General features: G+C 45.9%; 46 non-coding genes across 46 annotated transcripts; all 46 read left to right on the top strand.

The window, feature by feature from the left end:
* The first annotated feature begins 278 nt into the window (after positions 1-278).
* Positions 279-360, top strand: trnal-aag (transfer RNA leucine (anticodon AAG)). Its single transcript has one exon. It is a non-coding gene; the product is annotated as a tRNA-Leu (tRNA).
* Positions 361-542: 182 nt separating this feature from the next.
* trnam-cau (transfer RNA methionine (anticodon CAU)) lies at positions 543-614 on the top strand. Its single transcript has one exon. It is a non-coding gene; the product is annotated as a tRNA-Met (tRNA).
* A 317-nt stretch (positions 615-931) lies between these two features.
* trnal-aag (transfer RNA leucine (anticodon AAG)) lies at positions 932-1,013 on the top strand. The gene has a single exon. It is a non-coding gene; the product is annotated as a tRNA-Leu (tRNA).
* A 182-nt stretch (positions 1,014-1,195) lies between these two features.
* trnam-cau (transfer RNA methionine (anticodon CAU)) lies at positions 1,196-1,267 on the top strand. Its single transcript has one exon. It is a non-coding gene; the product is annotated as a tRNA-Met (tRNA).
* Positions 1,268-1,591: 324 nt separating this feature from the next.
* On the top strand, positions 1,592-1,673 carry trnal-aag (transfer RNA leucine (anticodon AAG)). Its single transcript has one exon. It is a non-coding gene; the product is annotated as a tRNA-Leu (tRNA).
* Positions 1,674-1,870: 197 nt separating this feature from the next.
* Positions 1,871-1,942, top strand: trnam-cau (transfer RNA methionine (anticodon CAU)). Its single transcript has one exon. It is a non-coding gene; the product is annotated as a tRNA-Met (tRNA).
* Positions 1,943-2,266: 324 nt separating this feature from the next.
* trnal-aag (transfer RNA leucine (anticodon AAG)) lies at positions 2,267-2,348 on the top strand. Its single transcript has one exon. It is a non-coding gene; the product is annotated as a tRNA-Leu (tRNA).
* A 182-nt stretch (positions 2,349-2,530) lies between these two features.
* Positions 2,531-2,602, top strand: trnam-cau (transfer RNA methionine (anticodon CAU)). Its single transcript has one exon. It is a non-coding gene; the product is annotated as a tRNA-Met (tRNA).
* Positions 2,603-2,918: 316 nt separating this feature from the next.
* On the top strand, positions 2,919-3,000 carry trnal-aag (transfer RNA leucine (anticodon AAG)). The gene has a single exon. It is a non-coding gene; the product is annotated as a tRNA-Leu (tRNA).
* Positions 3,001-3,197: 197 nt separating this feature from the next.
* trnam-cau (transfer RNA methionine (anticodon CAU)) lies at positions 3,198-3,269 on the top strand. The gene has a single exon. It is a non-coding gene; the product is annotated as a tRNA-Met (tRNA).
* A 316-nt stretch (positions 3,270-3,585) lies between these two features.
* trnal-aag (transfer RNA leucine (anticodon AAG)) lies at positions 3,586-3,667 on the top strand. The gene has a single exon. It is a non-coding gene; the product is annotated as a tRNA-Leu (tRNA).
* A 182-nt stretch (positions 3,668-3,849) lies between these two features.
* trnam-cau (transfer RNA methionine (anticodon CAU)) lies at positions 3,850-3,921 on the top strand. The gene has a single exon. It is a non-coding gene; the product is annotated as a tRNA-Met (tRNA).
* Positions 3,922-4,236: 315 nt separating this feature from the next.
* trnal-aag (transfer RNA leucine (anticodon AAG)) lies at positions 4,237-4,318 on the top strand. Its single transcript has one exon. It is a non-coding gene; the product is annotated as a tRNA-Leu (tRNA).
* Positions 4,319-4,500: 182 nt separating this feature from the next.
* Positions 4,501-4,572, top strand: trnam-cau (transfer RNA methionine (anticodon CAU)). Its single transcript has one exon. It is a non-coding gene; the product is annotated as a tRNA-Met (tRNA).
* Positions 4,573-5,153: 581 nt separating this feature from the next.
* On the top strand, positions 5,154-5,225 carry trnam-cau (transfer RNA methionine (anticodon CAU)). Its single transcript has one exon. It is a non-coding gene; the product is annotated as a tRNA-Met (tRNA).
* Positions 5,226-5,542: 317 nt separating this feature from the next.
* Positions 5,543-5,624, top strand: trnal-aag (transfer RNA leucine (anticodon AAG)). The gene has a single exon. It is a non-coding gene; the product is annotated as a tRNA-Leu (tRNA).
* Positions 5,625-5,821: 197 nt separating this feature from the next.
* trnam-cau (transfer RNA methionine (anticodon CAU)) lies at positions 5,822-5,893 on the top strand. Its single transcript has one exon. It is a non-coding gene; the product is annotated as a tRNA-Met (tRNA).
* A 316-nt stretch (positions 5,894-6,209) lies between these two features.
* trnal-aag (transfer RNA leucine (anticodon AAG)) lies at positions 6,210-6,291 on the top strand. The gene has a single exon. It is a non-coding gene; the product is annotated as a tRNA-Leu (tRNA).
* A 182-nt stretch (positions 6,292-6,473) lies between these two features.
* trnam-cau (transfer RNA methionine (anticodon CAU)) lies at positions 6,474-6,545 on the top strand. The gene has a single exon. It is a non-coding gene; the product is annotated as a tRNA-Met (tRNA).
* Positions 6,546-7,126: 581 nt separating this feature from the next.
* trnam-cau (transfer RNA methionine (anticodon CAU)) lies at positions 7,127-7,198 on the top strand. Its single transcript has one exon. It is a non-coding gene; the product is annotated as a tRNA-Met (tRNA).
* A 317-nt stretch (positions 7,199-7,515) lies between these two features.
* trnal-aag (transfer RNA leucine (anticodon AAG)) lies at positions 7,516-7,597 on the top strand. Its single transcript has one exon. It is a non-coding gene; the product is annotated as a tRNA-Leu (tRNA).
* A 182-nt stretch (positions 7,598-7,779) lies between these two features.
* On the top strand, positions 7,780-7,851 carry trnam-cau (transfer RNA methionine (anticodon CAU)). The gene has a single exon. It is a non-coding gene; the product is annotated as a tRNA-Met (tRNA).
* Positions 7,852-8,168: 317 nt separating this feature from the next.
* trnal-aag (transfer RNA leucine (anticodon AAG)) lies at positions 8,169-8,250 on the top strand. Its single transcript has one exon. It is a non-coding gene; the product is annotated as a tRNA-Leu (tRNA).
* A 182-nt stretch (positions 8,251-8,432) lies between these two features.
* trnam-cau (transfer RNA methionine (anticodon CAU)) lies at positions 8,433-8,504 on the top strand. The gene has a single exon. It is a non-coding gene; the product is annotated as a tRNA-Met (tRNA).
* A 317-nt stretch (positions 8,505-8,821) lies between these two features.
* trnal-aag (transfer RNA leucine (anticodon AAG)) lies at positions 8,822-8,903 on the top strand. Its single transcript has one exon. It is a non-coding gene; the product is annotated as a tRNA-Leu (tRNA).
* A 197-nt stretch (positions 8,904-9,100) lies between these two features.
* On the top strand, positions 9,101-9,172 carry trnam-cau (transfer RNA methionine (anticodon CAU)). Its single transcript has one exon. It is a non-coding gene; the product is annotated as a tRNA-Met (tRNA).
* A 316-nt stretch (positions 9,173-9,488) lies between these two features.
* Positions 9,489-9,570, top strand: trnal-aag (transfer RNA leucine (anticodon AAG)). Its single transcript has one exon. It is a non-coding gene; the product is annotated as a tRNA-Leu (tRNA).
* Positions 9,571-9,752: 182 nt separating this feature from the next.
* On the top strand, positions 9,753-9,824 carry trnam-cau (transfer RNA methionine (anticodon CAU)). The gene has a single exon. It is a non-coding gene; the product is annotated as a tRNA-Met (tRNA).
* A 581-nt stretch (positions 9,825-10,405) lies between these two features.
* On the top strand, positions 10,406-10,477 carry trnam-cau (transfer RNA methionine (anticodon CAU)). The gene has a single exon. It is a non-coding gene; the product is annotated as a tRNA-Met (tRNA).
* A 317-nt stretch (positions 10,478-10,794) lies between these two features.
* trnal-aag (transfer RNA leucine (anticodon AAG)) lies at positions 10,795-10,876 on the top strand. Its single transcript has one exon. It is a non-coding gene; the product is annotated as a tRNA-Leu (tRNA).
* A 197-nt stretch (positions 10,877-11,073) lies between these two features.
* Positions 11,074-11,145, top strand: trnam-cau (transfer RNA methionine (anticodon CAU)). Its single transcript has one exon. It is a non-coding gene; the product is annotated as a tRNA-Met (tRNA).
* A 580-nt stretch (positions 11,146-11,725) lies between these two features.
* trnam-cau (transfer RNA methionine (anticodon CAU)) lies at positions 11,726-11,797 on the top strand. The gene has a single exon. It is a non-coding gene; the product is annotated as a tRNA-Met (tRNA).
* A 317-nt stretch (positions 11,798-12,114) lies between these two features.
* trnal-aag (transfer RNA leucine (anticodon AAG)) lies at positions 12,115-12,196 on the top strand. The gene has a single exon. It is a non-coding gene; the product is annotated as a tRNA-Leu (tRNA).
* Positions 12,197-12,767: 571 nt separating this feature from the next.
* trnal-aag (transfer RNA leucine (anticodon AAG)) lies at positions 12,768-12,849 on the top strand. The gene has a single exon. It is a non-coding gene; the product is annotated as a tRNA-Leu (tRNA).
* A 197-nt stretch (positions 12,850-13,046) lies between these two features.
* Positions 13,047-13,118, top strand: trnam-cau (transfer RNA methionine (anticodon CAU)). Its single transcript has one exon. It is a non-coding gene; the product is annotated as a tRNA-Met (tRNA).
* Positions 13,119-13,433: 315 nt separating this feature from the next.
* Positions 13,434-13,515, top strand: trnal-aag (transfer RNA leucine (anticodon AAG)). The gene has a single exon. It is a non-coding gene; the product is annotated as a tRNA-Leu (tRNA).
* Positions 13,516-14,085: 570 nt separating this feature from the next.
* On the top strand, positions 14,086-14,167 carry trnal-aag (transfer RNA leucine (anticodon AAG)). Its single transcript has one exon. It is a non-coding gene; the product is annotated as a tRNA-Leu (tRNA).
* Positions 14,168-14,349: 182 nt separating this feature from the next.
* Positions 14,350-14,421, top strand: trnam-cau (transfer RNA methionine (anticodon CAU)). Its single transcript has one exon. It is a non-coding gene; the product is annotated as a tRNA-Met (tRNA).
* A 316-nt stretch (positions 14,422-14,737) lies between these two features.
* trnal-aag (transfer RNA leucine (anticodon AAG)) lies at positions 14,738-14,819 on the top strand. Its single transcript has one exon. It is a non-coding gene; the product is annotated as a tRNA-Leu (tRNA).
* Positions 14,820-15,001: 182 nt separating this feature from the next.
* On the top strand, positions 15,002-15,073 carry trnam-cau (transfer RNA methionine (anticodon CAU)). The gene has a single exon. It is a non-coding gene; the product is annotated as a tRNA-Met (tRNA).
* A 317-nt stretch (positions 15,074-15,390) lies between these two features.
* trnal-aag (transfer RNA leucine (anticodon AAG)) lies at positions 15,391-15,472 on the top strand. The gene has a single exon. It is a non-coding gene; the product is annotated as a tRNA-Leu (tRNA).
* A 182-nt stretch (positions 15,473-15,654) lies between these two features.
* On the top strand, positions 15,655-15,726 carry trnam-cau (transfer RNA methionine (anticodon CAU)). Its single transcript has one exon. It is a non-coding gene; the product is annotated as a tRNA-Met (tRNA).
* A 617-nt stretch (positions 15,727-16,343) lies between these two features.
* On the top strand, positions 16,344-16,415 carry trnam-cau (transfer RNA methionine (anticodon CAU)). The gene has a single exon. It is a non-coding gene; the product is annotated as a tRNA-Met (tRNA).
* Positions 16,416-16,743: 328 nt separating this feature from the next.
* trnal-aag (transfer RNA leucine (anticodon AAG)) lies at positions 16,744-16,825 on the top strand. Its single transcript has one exon. It is a non-coding gene; the product is annotated as a tRNA-Leu (tRNA).
* A 586-nt stretch (positions 16,826-17,411) lies between these two features.
* On the top strand, positions 17,412-17,493 carry trnal-aag (transfer RNA leucine (anticodon AAG)). Its single transcript has one exon. It is a non-coding gene; the product is annotated as a tRNA-Leu (tRNA).
* Positions 17,494-17,690: 197 nt separating this feature from the next.
* trnam-cau (transfer RNA methionine (anticodon CAU)) lies at positions 17,691-17,762 on the top strand. The gene has a single exon. It is a non-coding gene; the product is annotated as a tRNA-Met (tRNA).
* Positions 17,763-19,295: the final 1,533 nt, after the last annotated feature.

A 19,295-nucleotide genomic window follows, 5' to 3' on the forward strand; every position in this document is an offset into this window, starting at 1 on the left:
GTCCTGACTCTGGTGAAGACGCTGGGGAGGCTATTGGATGAATCCTTCAGTCACCAGTCCATGTACACAAAACAAGTGATGGTGGTTAAGACTTGCGATTTCTCCTTTTTCTTTATAAGTTTTGGGCAAACAGCAGAGTGAAATACTTCTTCAAGGTAAACATTCTTCTTCCTGTGAATGTCATTGGTCTGACTTTTCAGTGAAGCATCTTACTTGACGACGTCAAACTGATTTGCGAAATCTTGGAAAAAAAAACTAAAGAGTGACAGGCTTCTATAGGTAGTGTGGCCGAGCGGTCCAAGGCGCTGGATTAAGGCTCCAGTCTCTTAGGAGGCGTGGGTTCAAATCCCACCACTGCCATTGGACATTTGTCGTTTGAAAGCCTTCATGTCAGAGACTATGTATCTTACCGGACCAATAGACTTCTGCACATATAACTCAATGTGTACACAAGTCTTTTTGACCTTGGCAAACTGGTCCCTTTTAGACCTACCTAAGAACAGTTTGTCTGTCTGTTGTTCTCCTTTGTCATAGTGATCAGGAGCAGAGTGGCGCAGCGGAAGCGTGCTGGGCCCATAACCCAGAGGTCGATGGATCGAAACCATCCTCTGCTAAGGCAATGATCTGTGCTTCCTCTCTGTAGTCTGAGAGAAGTCCTGACTCTGGTGAAGACGCTGGGGAGGCTATTGGATGAATCCTTCAGTCACCAGTCCATGTACACAAAACAAGTGATGGTGGTTAAGACTTGCGATTTCTCCTTTTTCTTTATAAGTTTTGGGCAAACAGCAGAGTGAAATACTTCTTCAAGGTAAACATTCTTCTTCCTGTGAATGTCATTGGTCTGACTTTTCAGTGAAGCATCTTACTTGACGACGTCAAACTGATTTGCGAAATCTTGGAAAAAAAAACTAAAGAGTGACAGGCTTCTATAGGTAGTGTGGCCGAGCGGTCCAAGGCGCTGGATTAAGGCTCCAGTCTCTTAGGAGGCGTGGGTTCAAATCCCACCACTGCCATTGGACATTTGTCGTTTGAAAGCCTTCATGTCAGAGACTATGTATCTTACCGGACCAATAGACTTCTGCACATATAACTCAATGTGTACACAAGTCTTTTTGACTTTGGCAAACTGGTCCCTTTTAGACCTACCTAAGAACAGTTTGTCTGTCTGTTGTTCTCCTTTGTCATAGTGATCAGGAGCAGAGTGGCGCAGCGGAAGCGTGCTGGGCCCATAACCCAGAGGTCGATGGATCGAAACCATCCTCTGCTAAGGCAATGATCTGTGCTTCCTCTCTGTAGTCTGAGAGAAGTCCTGACTCTGGTGAAGACGCTGGGGAGGCTATTGGATGAATCCTTCAGTCACCAGTCCATGTACACAAAACAAAAAACAGGTGATGGTGGTTAAGACTTGCTGTTTCTCCTTTTTCTTTATAAGTTTTGGGCAAACAGCAGAGTGAAATACTTCTTCGAGGTAAACATTCTTCTTCCTGTGAATGTCATTGGTCTGACTTTTCAGTGAAGCATCTTACTTGACGAAGTCATACTGATTTGTGAAACTTGGACAAAAAAAACTCAAGAGTGACAGGCGTCTGTAGGTAGTGTGGCCGAGGGGTCCAAGGCGCTGGATTAAGGCTCCAGTCACTTAGGAGGCGTGGGTTCAAATCCCACCACTGCCATTGGACGTTAGTCGTTTGAAAGCCTTCATGTCAGAGACTATGTATCTTACCGGACCAATAGACTTCTGCACATATAACTCAATGTGTACACATGATCCTCAAGCTGGGAGTGTTTTGACTTTGGCAAACTGGTCCCTTTTAGACCTACCTAAGAACAGTTTGTCTGTCTGTTGTTCTCCTTTGTCATAGTGATCAGGAGCAGAGTGGCGCAGCGGAAGCGTGCTGGGCCCATAACCCAGAGGTCGATGGATCGAAACCATCCTCTGCTAAGGCAATGATCTGTGCTTCCTCTCTGTAGTCTGAGAGAAGTCCTGACTCTGGTGAAGACGCTGGGGAGGCTATTGGATGAATCCTTCAGTCACCAGTCCATGTACACAAAACAAAAAACAGGTGATGGTGGTTAAGACTTGCTGTTTCTCCTTTTTCTTTATAAGTTTTGGGCAAACAGCAGAGTGAAATACTTCTTCGAGGTAAACATTCTTCTTCCTGTGAATGTCATTGGTCTGACTTTTCAGTGAAGCATCTTACTTGACGACGTCAAACTGATTTGCGAAATCTTGGCAAAAAAAACTAAAGAGTAACAGGCTTCTATAGGTAGTGTGGCCGAGCGGTCCAAGGCGCTGGATTAAGGCTCCAGTCTCTTAGGAGGCGTGGGTTCAAATCCCACCACTGCCATTGGACATTTGTCGTTTGAAAACCTTCATGTCAGAGACTATGTATCTTACCGGACCAATAGACTTCTGCACATATAACTCAATGTGTACACAAGTCTTTTTGACTTTGGCAAACTGGTCCCTTTTAGACCTACCTAAGAACAGTTTGTCTGTCTGTTGTTCTCCTTTGTCATAGTGATCAGGAGCAGAGTGGCGCAGCGGAAGCGTGCTGGGCCCATAACCCAGAGGTCGATGGATCGAAACCATCCTCTGCTAAGGCAATGATCTGTGCTTCCTCTCTGTAGTCTGAGAGAAGTCCTGACTCTGGTAAAGACGCTGGGGAGGCTATTGGATGAACCTTCAGTCACCAGTCCATGTACACAAAACAAGTGATGGTGGTTAAGCCTTGCGGTTTCTCCTTTTTCTTTATAAGTTTTGGGCAAACAGCAGAGTGAAATACTTCTTCGAGGTAAACATTCTTCTTCCTGTGAATGTCATTGGTCTGACTTTTCAGTGAAGCATCTTACTTGACGACGTCATACTGATTTGTGAAACTTGGACAAAAAAAACTCAAGAGTGACAGGCGTCTGTAGGTAGTGTGGCCGAGGGGTCCAAGGCGCTGGATTAAGGCTCCAGTCTCTTAGGAGGCGTGGGTTCAAATCCCACCACTGCCATTGGACGTTAGTCGTTTGAAAGCCTTCATGTCAGAGACTATGTATCTTACCGGACCAATAGACTTCTGCACATATAACTCAATGTGTATACATGATCCTCAAGCTGGGAGTGTTTTGACTTTGGCAAACTGGTCCCTTTTAGACCTACCTAAGAACAGTTTGTCTGTCTGTTGTTCTCCTTTGTCATAGTGATCAGGAGCAGAGTGGCGCAGCGGAAGCGTGCTGGGCCCATAACCCAGAGGTCGATGGATCGAAACCATCCTCTGCTAAGGCAATGATCTGTGCTTCCTCTCTGTAGTCTGAGAGAAGTCCTGACTCTGGTGAAGACGCTGGGGAGGCTATTGGACGAACCTTCAGTCACCAGTCCATGTACACAAAACAAGAGGTGGTGGTTAAGCCTTGCGGATTCTCCTTCTTCTTTATAAGTTTTGGGCAAACAGCAGAGTGAAATACTTCTTCGAGGTAAACATTCTTCTTCCTGTGAATGTCATTGGTCTGACTTTTCAGTGAAGCATCTTACTTGACGACGTCAAACTGATTTGCTAAATCTTGGAAAAAAAAACTAAAGAGTGACAGGCTTCTATAGGTAGTGTGGCCGAGCGGTCCAAGGCGCTGGATTAAGGCTCCAGTCTCTTAGGAGGCGTGGGTTCAAATCCCACCACTGCCATTGGACATTTGTCGTTTGAAAGCCTTCATGTCAGAGACTATGTATCTTACCGGACCAATAGACTTCTGCACATATAACTCAATGTGTACACAAGTCTTTTTGACTTTGGCAAACTGGTCCCTTTTAGACCTACCTAAGAACAGTTTGTCTGTCTGTTGTTCTCCTTTGTCATAGTGATCAGGAGCAGAGTGGCGCAGCGGAAGCGTGCTGGGCCCATAACCCAGAGGTCGATGGATCGAAACCATCCTCTGCTAAGGCAATGATCTGTGCTTCCTCTCTGTAGTCTGAGAGAAGTCCTGACTCTGGTGAAGACGCTGGGGAGGCTATTGGATGAACCTTCAGTCACCAGTCCATGTACACAAAACAAGTGATGGTGGTTAAGCCTTGCGGTTTCTCCTTTTTCTTTATAAGTTTTGGGCAAACAGCAGAGTGAAATACTTCTTCAAGGTAAACATTCTTCTTCCTGTGAATGTCATTGGTCTGACTTTTCAGTGAAGCATCTTACTTGACGACGTCAAACTGATTTGCGAAATCTTGGAAAAAAAACTAAAGAGTGACAGGCTTCTATAGGTAGTGTGGCCGAGCGGTCCAAGGCGCTGGATTAAGGCTCCAGTCTCTTAGGAGGCGTGGGTTCAAATCCCACCACTGCCATTGGACATTTGTCGTTTGAAAGCCTTCATGTCAGAGACTATGTATCTTACCGGACCAATAGACTTCTGCACATATAACTCAATGTGTACACAAGTCTTTTTGACTTTGGCAAACTGGTCCCTTTTAGACCTACCTAAGAACAGTTTGTCTGTCTGTTGTTCTCCTTTGTCATAGTGATCAGGAGCAGAGTGGCGCAGCGGAAGCGTGCTGGGCCCATAACCCAGAGGTCGATGGATCGAAACCATCCTCTGCTAAGCCAATGATCTGTGCTTCCTCTCTGTAGTCTGAGAGAAGTCCTGACTCTGGTGAAGACGCTGGGGAGGCTATTGGACGAATCCTTCAGTCACCAGTCCATGTACACAAAACAAGTGATGGTGGTTAAGCCTTGCGGTTTCTCCTTTTTCTTTATAAGTTTTGGGCAAACAGCAGAGTGAAATACTTCTTCGAGGTAAACATTCTTCTTCCTGTGAATGTCATTGGTCTGACTTTTCAGTGAAGCATCTTACTTGACGACGTCATACTGATTTGTGAAACTTGGACAAAAAAAACTCAAGAGTGACAGGCGTCTGTAGGTAGTGTGGCCGAGGGGTCCAAGGCGCTGGATTAAGGCTCCAGTCTCTTAGGAGGCGTGGGTTCAAAGCCCACCACTGCCATTGGACGTTAGTCGTTTGAAAGCCTTCATGTCAGAGACTATGTATCTTACCGGACCAATAGACTTCTGCACATATAACTCAATGTGTACACAAGTCTTTTTGACTTTGGCAAACTGGTCCCTTTTAGACCTACCTAAGAACAGTTTGTCTGTCTGTTGTTCTCCTTTGTCATAGTGATCAGGAGCAGAGTGGCGCAGCGGAAGCGTGCTGGGCCCATAACCCAGAGGTCGATGGATCGAAACCATCCTCTGCTAAGGCAATGATCTGTGCTTCCTCTCTGTAGTCTGAGAGAAGTCCTGACTCTGGTGAAGACGCTGGGGAGGCTATTGGACGAATCCTTCAGTCACCAGTCCATGTACACAAAACAAGTGATGGTGGTTAAGCCTTGCGGTTTCTCCTTTTTCTTTATAAGTTTTGGGCAAACAGCAGAGTGAAATACTTCTTCGAGGTAAACATTCTTCTTCCTGTGAATGTCATTGGTCTGACTTTTCAGTGAAGCATCTTACTTGACGACGTCATACTGATTTGTGAAACTTGGACAAAAAAAACTCAAGAGTGACAGGCGTCTGTAGGTAGTGTGGCCGAGGGGTCCAAGGCGCTGGATTAAGGCTCCAGTCTCTTAGGAGGCGTGGGTTCAAATCCCACCACTGCCATTGGACGTTAGTCGTTTGAAAGCCTTCATGTCAGAGACTATGTATCTTACCGGACCAATAGACTTCTGCACATATAACTCAATGTGTACACATGATCCTCAAGCTGGGAGTGTTTTGACTTTGGCAAACTGGTCCCTTTTAGACCTACCTGAGAACAGTTTGTCTGTCTGTTGTTCTCCTTTGTCATAGTGATCAGGAGCAGAGTGGCGCAGCGGAAGCGTGCTGGGCCCATAACCCAGAGGTCGATGGATCGAAACCATCCTCTGCTAAGGCAATGATCTGTGCTTCCTCTCTGTAGTCTGAGAGAAGTCCTGACTCTGGTGAAGACGCTGGGGAGGCTATTGGATGAACCTTCAGTCACCAGTCCATGTACACAAAACAAGTGATGGTGGTTAAGCCTTGCGGTTTCTCCTTTTTCTTTATAAGTTTTGGGCAAACAGCAGAGTGAAATACTTCTTCAAGGTAAACATTCTTCTTCCTGTGAATGTCATTGGTCTGACTTTTCAGTGAAGCATCTTACTTGACGACGTCAAACTGATTTGCGAAATCTTGGAAAAAAAAACTAAAGAGTGACAGGCTTCTATAGGTAGTGTGGCCGAGCGGTCCAAGGCGCTGGATTAAGGCTCCAGTCTCTTAGGAGGCGTGGGTTCAAATCCCACCACTGCCATTGGACATTTGTCGTTTGAAAGCCTTCATGTCAGAGACTATGTATCTTACCGGACCAATAGACTTCTGCACATATAACTCAATGTGTACACAAGTCTTTTTGACTTTGGCAAACTGGTCCCTTTTAGACCTACCTAAGAACAGTTTGTCTGTCTGTTGTTCTCCTTTGTCATAGTGATCAGGAGCAGAGTGGCGCAGCGGAAGCGTGCTGGGCCCATAACCCAGAGGTCGATGGATCGAAACCATCCTCTGCTAAGGCAATGATCTGTGCTTCCTCTCTGTAGTCTGAGAGAAGTCCTGACTCTGGTGAAGACGCTGGGGAGGCTATTGGACGAATCCTTCAGTCACCAGTCCATGTACACAAAACAAGTGATGGTGGTTAAGCCTTGCGGTTTCTCCTTTTTCTTTATAAGTTTTGGGCAAACAGCAGAGTGAAATACTTCTTCGAGGTAAACATTCTTCTTCCTGTGAATGTCATTGGTCTGACTTTTCAGTGAAGCATCTTACTTGACGACGTCATACTGATTTGTGAAACTTGGACAAAAAAAACTCAAGAGTGACAGGCGTCTGTAGGTAGTGTGGCCGAGGGGTCCAAGGCGCTGGATTAAGGCTCCAGTCTCTTAGGAGGCGTGGGTTCAAAGCCCACCACTGCCATTGGACGTTAGTCGTTTGAAAGCCTTCATGTCAGAGACTATGTATCTTACCGGACCAATAGACTTCTGCACATATAACTCAATGTGTACACAAGTCTTTTTGACTTTGGCAAACTGGTCCCTTTTAGACCTACCTAAGAACAGTTTGTCTGTCTGTTGTTCTCCTTTGTCATAGTGATCAGGAGCAGAGTGGCGCAGCGGAAGCGTGCTGGGCCCATAACCCAGAGGTCGATGGATCGAAACCATCCTCTGCTAAGGCAATGATCTGTGCTTCCTCTCTGTAGTCTGAGAGAAGTCCTGACTCTGGTGAAGACGCTGGGGAGGCTATTGGACGAATCCTTCAGTCACCAGTCCATGTACACAAAACAAGTGATGGTGGTTAAGCCTTGCGGTTTCTCCTTTTTCTTTATAAGTTTTGGGCAAACAGCAGAGTGAAATACTTCTTCGAGGTAAACATTCTTCTTCCTGTGAATGTCATTGGTCTGACTTTTCAGTGAAGCATCTTACTTGACGACGTCATACTGATTTGTGAAACTTGGACAAAAAAAACTCAAGAGTGACAGGCGTCTGTAGGTAGTGTGGCCGAGGGGTCCAAGGCGCTGGATTAAGGCTCCAGTCTCTTAGGAGGCGTGGGTTCAAATCCCACCACTGCCATTGGACGTTAGTCGTTTGAAAGCCTTCATGTCAGAGACTATGTATCTTACCGGACCAATAGACTTCTGCACATATAACTCAATGTGTACACAAGTCTTTTTGACTTTGGCAAACTGGTCCCTTTTAGACCTACCTAAGAACAGTTTGTCTGTCTGTTGTTCTCCTTTGTCATAGTGATCAGGAGCAGAGTGGCGCAGCGGAAGCGTGCTGGGCCCATAACCCAGAGGTCGATGGATCGAAACCATCCTCTGCTAAGGCAATGATCTGTGCTTCCTCTCTGTAGTCTGAGAGAAGTCCTGACTCTGGTGAAGACGCTGGGGAGGCTATTGGACGAATCCTTCAGTCACCAGTCCATGTACACAAAACAAGTGATGGTGGTTAAGCCTTGCGGTTTCTCCTTTTTCTTTATAAGTTTTGGGCAAACAGCAGAGTGAAATACTTCTTCGAGGTAAACATTCTTCTTCCTGTGAATGTCATTGGTCTGACTTTTCAGTGAAGCATCTTACTTGACGACGTCATACTGATTTGTGAAACTTGGACAAAAAAAACTCAAGAGTGACAGGCGTCTGTAGGTAGTGTGGCCGAGGGGTCCAAGGCGCTGGATTAAGGCTCCAGTCTCTTAGGAGGCGTGGGTTCAAATCCCACCACTGCCATTGGACGTTAGTCGTTTGAAAGCCTTCATGTCAGAGACTATGTATCTTACCGGACCAATAGACTTCTGCACATATAACTCAATGTGTACACAAGTCTTTTTGACTTTGGCAAACTGGTCCCTTTTAGACCTACCTAAGAACAGTTTGTCTGTCTGTTGTTCTCCTTTGTCATAGTGATCAGGAGCAGAGTGGCGCAGCGGAAGCGTGCTGGGCCCATAACCCAGAGGTCGATGGATCGAAACCATCCTCTGCTAAGGCAATGATCTGTGCTTCCTCTCTGTAGTCTGAGAGAAGTCCTGACTCTGGTGAAGACGCTGGGGAGGCTATTGGACGAATCCTTCAGTCACCAGTCCATGTACACAAAACAAGTGATGGTGGTTAAGCCTTGCGGTTTCTCCTTTTTCTTTATAAGTTTTGGGCAAACAGCAGAGTGAAATACTTCTTCGAGGTAAACATTCTTCTTCCTGTGAATGTCATTGGTCTGACTTTTCAGTGAAGCATCTTACTTGACGACGTCATACTGATTTGTGAAACTTGGACAAAAAAAACTCAAGAGTGACAGGCGTCTGTAGGTAGTGTGGCCGAGGGGTCCAAGGCGCTGGATTAAGGCTCCAGTCTCTTAGGAGGCGTGGGTTCAAATCCCACCACTGCCATTGGACGTTAGTCGTTTGAAAGCCTTCATGTCAGAGACTATGTATCTTACCGGACCAATAGACTTCTGCACATATAACTCAATGTGTACACATGATCCTCAAGCTGGGAGTGTTTTGACTTTGGCAAACTGGTCCCTTTTAGACCTACCTAAGAACAGTTTGTCTGTCTGTTGTTCTCCTTTGTCATAGTGATCAGGAGCAGAGTGGCGCAGCGGAAGCGTGCTGGGCCCATAACCCAGAGGTCGATGGATCGAAACCATCCTCTGCTAAGGCAATGATCTGTGCTTCCTCTCTGTAGTCTGAGAGAAGTCCTGACTCTGGTGAAGACGCTGGGGAGGCTATTGGATGAACCTTCAGTCACCAGTCCATGTACACAAAACAAGTGATGGTGGTTAAGCCTTGCGGTTTCTCCTTTTTCTTTATAAGTTTTGGGCAAACAGCAGAGTGAAATACTTCTTCAAGGTAAACATTCTTCTTCCTGTGAATGTCATTGGTCTGACTTTTCAGTGAAGCATCTTACTTGACGACGTCAAACTGATTTGCGAAATCTTGGAAAAAAAAACTAAAGAGTGACAGGCTTCTATAGGTAGTGTGGCCGAGCGGTCCAAGGCGCTGGATTAAGGCTCCAGTCTCTTAGGAGGCGTGGGTTCAAATCCCACCACTGCCATTGGACATTTGTCGTTTGAAAGCCTTCATGTCAGAGACTATGTATCTTACCGGACCAATAGACTTCTGCACATATAACTCAATGTGTACACAAGTCTTTTTGACTTTGGCAAACTGGTCCCTTTTAGACCTACCTAAGAACAGTTTGTCTGTCTGTTGTTCTCCTTTGTCATAGTGATCAGGAGCAGAGTGGCGCAGCGGAAGCGTGCTGGGCCCATAACCCAGAGGTCGATGGATCGAAACCATCCTCTGCTAAGGCAATGATCTGTGCTTCCTCTCTGTAGTCTGAGAGAAGTCCTGACTCTGGTGAAGACGCTGGGGAGGCTATTGGACGAATCCTTCAGTCACCAGTCCATGTACACAAAACAAGTGATGGTGGTTAAGCCTTGCGGTTTCTCCTTTTTCTTTATAAGTTTTGGGCAAACAGCAGAGTGAAATACTTCTTCGAGGTAAACATTCTTCTTCCTGTGAATGTCATTGGTCTGACTTTTCAGTGAAGCATCTTACTTGACGACGTCATACTGATTTGTGAAACTTGGACAAAAAAAACTCAAGAGTGACAGGCGTCTGTAGGTAGTGTGGCCGAGGATTCCAAGGCGCTGGATTAAGGCTCCAGTCTCTTAGGAGGCGTGGGTTCAAATCCCACCACTGCCATTGGACGTTAGTCGTTTGAAAGCCTTCATGTCAGAGACTATGTATCTTACCGGACCAATAGACTTCTGCACATATAACTCAATGTGTACACAAGTCTTTTTGACTTTGGCAAACTGGTCCCTTTTAGACCTACCTAAGAACAGTTTGTCTGTCTGTTGTTCTCCTTTGTCATAGTGATCAGGAGCAGAGTGGCGCAGCGGAAGCGTGCTGGGCCCATAACCCAGAGGTCGATGGATCGAAACCATCCTCTGCTAAGGCAATGATCTTTGCTTCCTCTCTGTAGTCTGAGAGAAGTCCTGACTCTGGTGAAGACGCTGGGGAGGCTATTGGACGAATCCTTCAGTCACCAGTCCATGTACACAAAACAAGTGATGGTGGTTAAGCCTTGCGGTTTCTCCTTTTTCTTTATAAGTTTTGGGCAAACAGCAGAGTGAAATACTTCTTCGAGGTAAACATTCTTCTTCCTGTGAATGTCATTGGTCTGACTTTTCAGTGAAGCATCTTACTTGACGACGTCATACTGATTTGTGAAACTTGGACAAAAAAAACTCAAGAGTGACAGGCGTCTGTAGGTAGTGTGGCCGAGGGGTCCAAGGCGCTGGATTAAGGCTCCAGTCTCTTAGGAGGCGTGGGTTCAAATCCCACCACTGCCATTGGACGTTAGTCGTTTGAAAGCCTTCATGTCAGAGACTATGTATCTTACCGGACCAATAGACTTCTGCACATATAACTCAATGTGTACACATGATCCTCAAGCTGGGAGTGTTTTGACTTTGGCAAACTGGTCCCTTTTAGACCTACCTAAGAACAGTTTGTCTGTCTGTTGTTCTCCTTTGTCATAGTGATCAGGAGCAGAGTGGCGCAGCGGAAGCGTGCTGGGCCCATAACCCAGAGGTCGATGGATCGAAACCATCCTCTGCTAAGGCAATGATCTGTGCTTCCTCTCTGTAGTCTGAGAGAAGTCCTGACTCTGGTGAAGACGCTGGGGAGGCTATTGGATGAACCTTCAGTCACCAGTCCATGTACACAAAACAAGAGGTGGTGGTTAAGCCTTGCGGATTCTCCTTCTTCTTTATAAGTTTTGGGCAAACAGCAGAGTGAAATACTTCTTCGAGGTAAACATTCTTCTTCCTGTGAATGTCATTGGTCTGACTTTTCAGTGAAGCATCTTACTTGACGACGTCATACTGATTTGTGAAACTTGGACAAAAAAAACTCAAGAGTGACAGGCGTCTATAGGTAGTGTGGCCGAGGGGTCCAAGGCGCAGGATTAAGGCTCCAGTCTCTTAGCAGGCGTGGGTTCAAATCCCACCACTGCCATTGGACATTTGTCGTTTGAAAGCCTTCATGTCAGAGACTATGTATCTTACCGGACCAATAGACTTCTGCACATATAACTCAATGTGTACACAAGTCTTTTTGACTTTGGCAAACTGGTCCCTTTTAGACCTACCTAAGAACAGTTTGTCTGTCTGTTGTTCTCCTTTGTCATAGTGATCAGGAGCAGAGTGGCGCAGCGGAAGCGTGCTGGGCCCATAACCCAGAGGTCGATGGATCGAAACCATCCTCTGCTAAGGCAATGATCTGTGCTTCCTCTCTGTAGTCTGAGAGAAGTCCTGACTCTGGTGAAGACGCTGGGGAGGCTATTGGATGAATCCTTCAGTCACCAGTCCATGTACACAAAACAAGTGATGGTGGTTAAGACTTGCGGTTTCTCCTTTTTCTTTATAAGTTTTGGGCAAACAGCAGAGTGAAATACTTCTTCGAGGTAAACATTCTTCTTCCTGTGAATGTCATTGGTCTGACTTTTCAGTGAAGCATCTTACTTGACGATGTCAAACTGATTTGCGAAATCTTGGAAAAAAGAACTAAAGAGTGACAGGCTTCTATAGGTAGTGTGGCCGAGCGGTCCAAGGCGCTGGATTAAGGCTCCAGTCTCTTAGGAGGCGTGGGTTCAAATCCCACCACTGCCATTGGACATTTGTCGTTTGAAAGCCTTCATGTCAGAGACTATGTATCTTACCGGACCAATAGACTTCTGCACATATAACTCAATGTGTACACAAGTCTTTTTGACTTTGGCAAACTGGTCCCTTTTAGACCTACCTAAGAACAGTTTGTCTGTCTGTTGTTCTCCTTTGTCATAGTGATCAGGAGCAGAGTGGCGCCGCGGAAGCGTGCTGGGCCCATAACCCAGAGGTCGATGGATCGAAACCATCCTCTGCTAAGGCAATGATCTGTGCTTCCTCTATGTAGTCTGAGAGAAGTACTGACTCTGGTGAAGACGCTGGGGAGGCTATTGGACGAATCCTTCAGTCACCAGTCCATGTACACAAAACAAGTGATGGTGGTTAAGCCTTGCGGTTTCTCCTTTTTCTTTATAAGTTTTGGGCAAACAGCAGAGTGAAATACTTCTTCGAGGTAAACATTCTTCTTCCTGTGAATGTCATTGGTCTGACTTTTCAGTGAAGCATCTTACTTGACGACGTCATACTGATTTGTGAAACTTGGACAAAAAAAACTCAAGAGTGACAGGCGTCTGTAGGTAGTGTGGCCGAGGGGTCCAAGGCGCTGGATTAAGGCTCCAGTCTCTTAGGAGGCGTGGGTTCAAATCCCACCACTGCCATTGGACGTTAGTCGTTTGAAAGCCTTCATGTCAGAGACTATGTATCTTACCGGACCAATAGACTTCTGCACATATAACTCAATGTGTACACATGATCCTCAAGCTGGGAGTGTTTTGACTTTGGCAAACTGGTCCCTTTTAGACCTACCTAAGAACAGTTTGTCTGTCTGTTGTTCTCCTTTGTCATAGTGATCAGGAGCAGAGTGGCGCAGCGGAAGCGTGCTGGGCCCATAACCCAGAGGTCGATGGATCGAAACCATCCTCTGCTAAGGCAATGATCTGTGCTTCCTCTCTGTAGTCTGAGAGAAGTCCTGACTCTGGTGAAGACGCTGGGGAGGCTATTGGATGAACCTTCAGTCACCAGTCCATGTACACAAAACAAGAGGTGGTGGTTAAGCCTTGCGGATTCTCCTTCTTCTTTATAAGTTTTGGGCAAACAGCAGAGTGAAATACTTCTTCGAGGTAAACATTCTTCTTCCTGTGAATGTCATTGGTCTGACTTTTCAGTGAAGCATCTTACTTGACGACGTCATACTGATTTGTGAATCTTGGAAAAAAAAACTAAAGAGTGACAGGCTTCTATAGGTAGTGTGGCCGAGCGGTCCAAGGCGCTGGATTAAGGCTCCAGTCTCTTAGGAGGCGTGGGTTCAAATCCCACCACTGCCATTGGACATTTGTCGTTTGAAAGCCTTCATGTCAGAGACTATATATCTTACCGGACCAATAGACTTCTGCACATATAACTCAATGTGTACACAAGTCTTTTTGACTTTGGCAAACTGGTCCCTTTTAGACCTACCTAAGAACAGTTTGTCTGTCTGTTGTTCTCCTTTGTCATAGTGATCAGGATCAGAGTGGCGCAGCGGAAGCGTGCTGGGCCCATAACCCAGAGGTCGATGGATCGAAACCATCCTCTGCTAAGGCAATGATCTGTGCTTCCTCTCTGTAGTCTGAGAGAAGTCCTGACTCTGGTGAAGACGCTGGGGAGTCTATTGGATGAACCTTCAGTCACCAGTCCATCTACACAAAACAAGTGATGGTGGTTAAGCCTTGCGGTTTCTCCTTTTTCTTTATAAGTTTTGGGCAAACAGCAGAGTGAAATACTTCTTCAAGGTAAACATTCTTCTTCCTGTGAATGTCATTGGTCTGACTTTTCAGTGAAGCATCTTACTTGACGACGTCAAACTGATTTGCGAAATCTTGGAAAAAAAAACTAAAGAGTGACAGGCTTCTATAGGTAGTGTGGCCGAGCGGTCCAAGGCGCTGGATTAAGGCTCCAGTCTCTTAGGAGGCGTGGGTTCAAATCCCACCACTGCCATTGGACATTTGTCGTTTGAAAGCCTTCATGTCAGAGACTATGTATCTTACCGGACCAATAGACTTCTGCACATATAACTCAATGTGTACACAAGTCTTTTTGACTTTGGCAAACTGGTCCCTATTAGACCTACCTAAGAACAGTTTGTCTGTCTGTTGTTCTCCTTTGTCATAGTGATCAGGAGCAGAGTGGCGCAGCGGAAGCGTGCTGGGCCCATAACCCAGAGGTCGATGGATCGAAACCATCCTCTGCTAAGGCAATGATCTGTGCTTCCTCTCTGTAGTCTGAGAGAAGTCCTGACTCTGGTGAAGACGCTGGGGAGGCTATTGGATGAACCTTCAGTCACCAGTCCATGTACACAAAACAAGTGATGGTGCTTAAGCCTTGCGGTTTCTCCTTTTTCTTTATAAGTTTTGGGCAAACAGCAGAGTGAAATACTTCTTCAAGGTAAACATTCTTCTTCCTGTGAATGTCATTGGTCTGACTTTTCAGTGAAGCATCTTACTTGACGACGTCAAACTGATTTGCGAAATCTTGGAAAAAAAAACTAAAGAGTGACAGGCTTCTATAGGTGGTGTGGCCGAGCGGTCCAAGGCGCTGGATTAAGGCTCCAGTCTCTTAGGAGGCGTGGGTTCAAATCCCACCACTGCCATTGGACATTTGTCGTTTGAAAGCCTTCATGTCAGAGACTATGTATCTTACCGGACCAATAGACTTCTGCACATATAACTCAATGTGTACACAAGTCTTTTTGACTTTGGCAAACTGGTCCCTTTTAGACCTACCTAAGAACAGTTTGTCTGTCTGTTGTTCTCCTTTGTCATAGTGATCAGGAGCAGAGTGGCGCAGTGGAAGCGTGCTGGGCCCATAACCCAGAGGTCGATGGATCGAAACCATCCTCTGCTAAGGCAATGATCTGTGCTTCCTCTCTGTAGTCTGAGAGAAGTCCTGACTCTGGTGAAGACGCTCGGGAGGCTATTGGATGAATCCTTCAGTCACCAGTCCATGTACACAAAACAAGTGATGGTGGTTAAGCCTTGCGGTTTCTCCTTTTTCTTTATAAGTTTTGGGCAAACAGCAGAGTGAAATACTTCTTCAAGGTAAACATTCTTCTTCCTGTGAATGTCATTGGTCTGACTTTTCAGTGAAGCATCTTACTTGACGACGTCAAACTGATTTGCGAAATCTTGGAAAAAAAAACTAAAGAGTGACAGGCTTCTATAGGTAGTGTGGCCGAGCGGTCCAAGGCGCTGGATTAAGGCTCCAGTCTCTTAGGAGGCGTGGGTTCAAATCCCACCACTGCCATTGGACATTTGTCGTTTGAAAGCCTTCATGTCAGAGACTATGTATCTTACCGGACCAATAGACTTCTGCACATATAACTCAATGTGTACACAAGTCTTTTTGACTTTGGCAAACTGGTCCCTTTTAGACCTACCTAAGAACAGTTTGTCTGTCTGTTGTTCTCCTTCGTTATAGTAATCAGGAGCAGAGTGGCGCAGCGGAAGCGTGCTGGGCCCATAACCCAGAGGTCGATGGATCGAAACCATCCTCTGCTAAGGCAATGATCTGTGCCTCCTCTATGTAATCTGAGAGAAGTACTGACTCTGGTGAAGACAGTGTGGAGGGTATTTGATGGACCATTTGATGGTATTTGATGGACCATTAAATCACCAGTCCATATACACAACACAAGTGATGGTGGTTAAGCCTTGCGGTTTCTCCTTTGTCTTTATAAGTTTTGGGCAAACAGCAGAGTGAAATACTTCTTCAAGGTAAACATTCTTCTTCCTGTGAATGTCATTGGTCTGACTTTTCAGTGAAGCATCTTACTTGACGACGTCATACTGATTTGCGAAATCTTGGGAAAAAAAACTCAAGAGTGACAGGCTTCTATAGGTAGTGTGGCCGCGGGGTCCAAGGCGCTTGATTAAGGCTCCAGTCTCTTAGGAGGCGTGGGTTCGAATCCCACCACTGCCATTGGACATTAGTCGTTTGAAAGCCTTCATGTCAGAGACTATGTATCTTACCGCACCAAGAGACTTCTGCACATATAACTCAACGTGTACACATGATCCTCAAGCTGGAAGTGCTTTGACTTTGGCAAATTGGTCCCTTTTAGACCTACCGAAGAAGAGTTTGTCTGTCTGTTTTCTCCTTTGTCATAGTAGTCAGGAGCAGAGTGGCGCAGCGGAAGCGTGCTGGGCCCATAACCCAGAGGTCGATGGATCGAAACCATCCTCTGCTAAGGCAATGATCTGTGCTTCCTCTATGTAGTGTGAGAGAAGTACTGACTCTGGTGAAGACAGTGTGGAGGGTATTTGATGGACCATTTGATGGACCATTAAATCACCAGTCCATATACTCAACACAAGTGATGGTGGTTAAGCCTTTGGGTTTCTCCTTTGTCTTTATAAGTTTTGGGCAAACAGCAGAGTGAAATACTTCTTCAAGGTAAACATTCTTCTTCCTGTGAATGTCATTGGTCTGACTTTTCGGTGAAGCATCTTCCTTGATGACGTCATACTGATTTGCGAAATCTTGGAAAAAAAACTCAAGAGTGACAGGCTTCTATAGGTAGTGTGGCCGAGCAGTCCAAGGCGCTGGATTAAGGCTCCAGTCTCTTAGGAGGCGTGGGTTCAAATCCCACCACTGCCATTGGACATTAGTCGTTTGAAAGCCTTCATGTCAGAGACTATGTATTTTACAGCACCAAGAGACTTCTGCACATATAACTCAATGTGTACACATGATCCTCAAGCTGGGAGTGTTTTGACTTTGGCAAACTGGTGCCTTTTAGACCTAACTAAGAAGAGTTTGTCTGTCTGTTCTTCTCCTTTGACATAGCAATCAGGAGCAGAGTGGCGCAGCGGAAGCGTGCTGGGCCCATAACCCAGGGGTCGATGGATCGAAACCATCCTCTGCTAAGGCAATGATCTGTGCTTCCTCTATGTAGTCTGAGAGTAGTACTGACTCTGGTGAAGACAGTGTGGAGGGTTTTTGATGGACCCTTAAATCACCAGTCCATATACACAACACAAGTGATGGTGGTTAAGCCTTGCGGTTTCTCCTTTGTCTTTATAAGTTTTGGGCAAACAGCAGAGTGAAATACCTCTTCAAGGTAAACATTCTTCTTCCTGTGAATGTCATTGGTCTGACTTTTCAGTGAAGCATCTTACTTGACGACGTCATACTGATTTGCGAAATCTTGGAAAAAAAAACTCAAGAGTGACAGGCTTCTATAGGTAGTGTGGCCGAGGGGTCCAAGGCGCTGGATTAAGGCTCCAGTCTCTTAGGAGGTGTGGGTTCAAATCCCACCACTGCCATTGGACATTAGTCGTTTGAAAGCCTTCATGTCAGAGACTATGTATCTTACCGCACCAAGAGACTTCTGCACATATAACTCAATGTGTACACATGATCCTCAAGCTGGGAGTGCTTTGACTTTGGCAAATTGGTGCCTTTTAGACCTAACTAAGAAGAGTTTGTCTGTCTGTTCTTCTCCTTTGTCATAGCAATCAGGAGCAGAGTGGCGCAGCGGAAGCGTGCTGGGCCCATAACCCAGAGGTCGATGGATCGAAACCATCCTCTGCTAAGGCAATGATCTGTGCTTCCTCTATGTAGTCTGAGAGAAGTACTGACTCTGGTGAAGACAGTGTGGAGGGTATTTGATGGACCCTTAAATCACCTGTCAATGTTGAGTTTTGTTTGTTCTTACATTGATTGCTGAAATGGGAGGAGTTACACACAGGTGCTGCAAATTACAAATAAAGGGACTGCAGCTTGCTCTGGTGAGTTGAAGCATGCCAGTCAGATGAACTCAAGACTGTGTGTCTGTTTATTCATTATTCCTCCGTTATGTAGAGCCATCTGTTTTTCAAGTCTTTATTACAATGGCAGTGTCAACTATTATGGGCCCAGACAGGAGTTTGGAAGCCGATGGAACCGTTTATGTTTCGACGGAGATGAAGGGAATTATGAGTTGTGGGAGACGAAATTTCTGGCACTGCGTCTGCTCAACTTAAAAAGCACCATACTGGGTGACCCTCTCGACGAGGATGATGCTGATGCAGAAGATGACGCTAAAAGAAATGAAGAGGCATATGCTGAATTGATTCAACTGTTGGATGACAAAAGCCTGTCCCTTGTAATGAGAGACGTGGTGGATGATGGCAGAAGGGCGCTATAGATTCTGAGAGACCATTACGCTGGTAAGGGGAAGCCACGTCACAGACTAAATCATTCGTGCAGAGACTGCTATCACTGTTTGAGAGACTTTAAGTGATGGCTTACTGACTGCAATGATTTTAAAGTGCCTGCCAAACGCCTTCAGACCATTCTCTGTTTACATTACACAGAGTGATGACAAGTTACACTTCGCCAAATTTAAGACAACGCTGAGGAGCTATGAGAGCACACAAGTTTCCTACTGCTTGCTCAACTGATGGCAGCGTGATGAAAGTAAACTTTGATGAAGAGAAAACTTTAACATGAAACTTACTTGTTATAGCTGGGGCCAGAAAGGTCACAAAGCCCTGGAGTGCATTAAAGCCAGTGGCGGGCACAGAGACGAGAGACAATGGTGTAGTTTCTGTAAGAGTTCCACGCATAAAGATCCAAACCGTAGGCGGAGACTGCGAGACAAGGTAAAGCCAGCGGTGGATGAAGAGGACCACACATTCGCATTCATGGTGGAGGACGCCCCGGTCAGTGGAGTGAAAGAGAAAGGCCTCATGGTTGACTAGGGAGCCACGAGGCACATTGTCACGGACATTGCGAAATTCAAGGACATTGATACACATTTCAAGCCACAGAGCCATATCTTGGAGTTGGCTGACAGAGTGAGGACCAGCGACATCGCCGTAACGAAGGGCACTGCCAAGGTTTACCTGAGAGACACCAAAGGCCAAATAGTGGACATGATGCTGATGGAGGCGTTGTACGTCCCATCGTTTTCCCAGGACATTTTCTCGGTCAAGGCAGCAACTGCCCAAGAAGCGACAGTCATCTTCAAAGAAGGTCAGAACAGACTCATTCACAAAAATGGTACGACAATTGACATTCACATATATGACAGACTGTTTTACCTGAACAGTTACAGATGATGTTGATGAGTGTAATGGCTGCT

Source organism: Solea solea, chromosome 14 (genome assembly GCF_958295425.1).
Source record: "Solea solea chromosome 14, fSolSol10.1, whole genome shotgun sequence".
NCBI lineage: Eukaryota > Metazoa > Chordata > Actinopteri > Pleuronectiformes > Soleidae > Solea > Solea solea.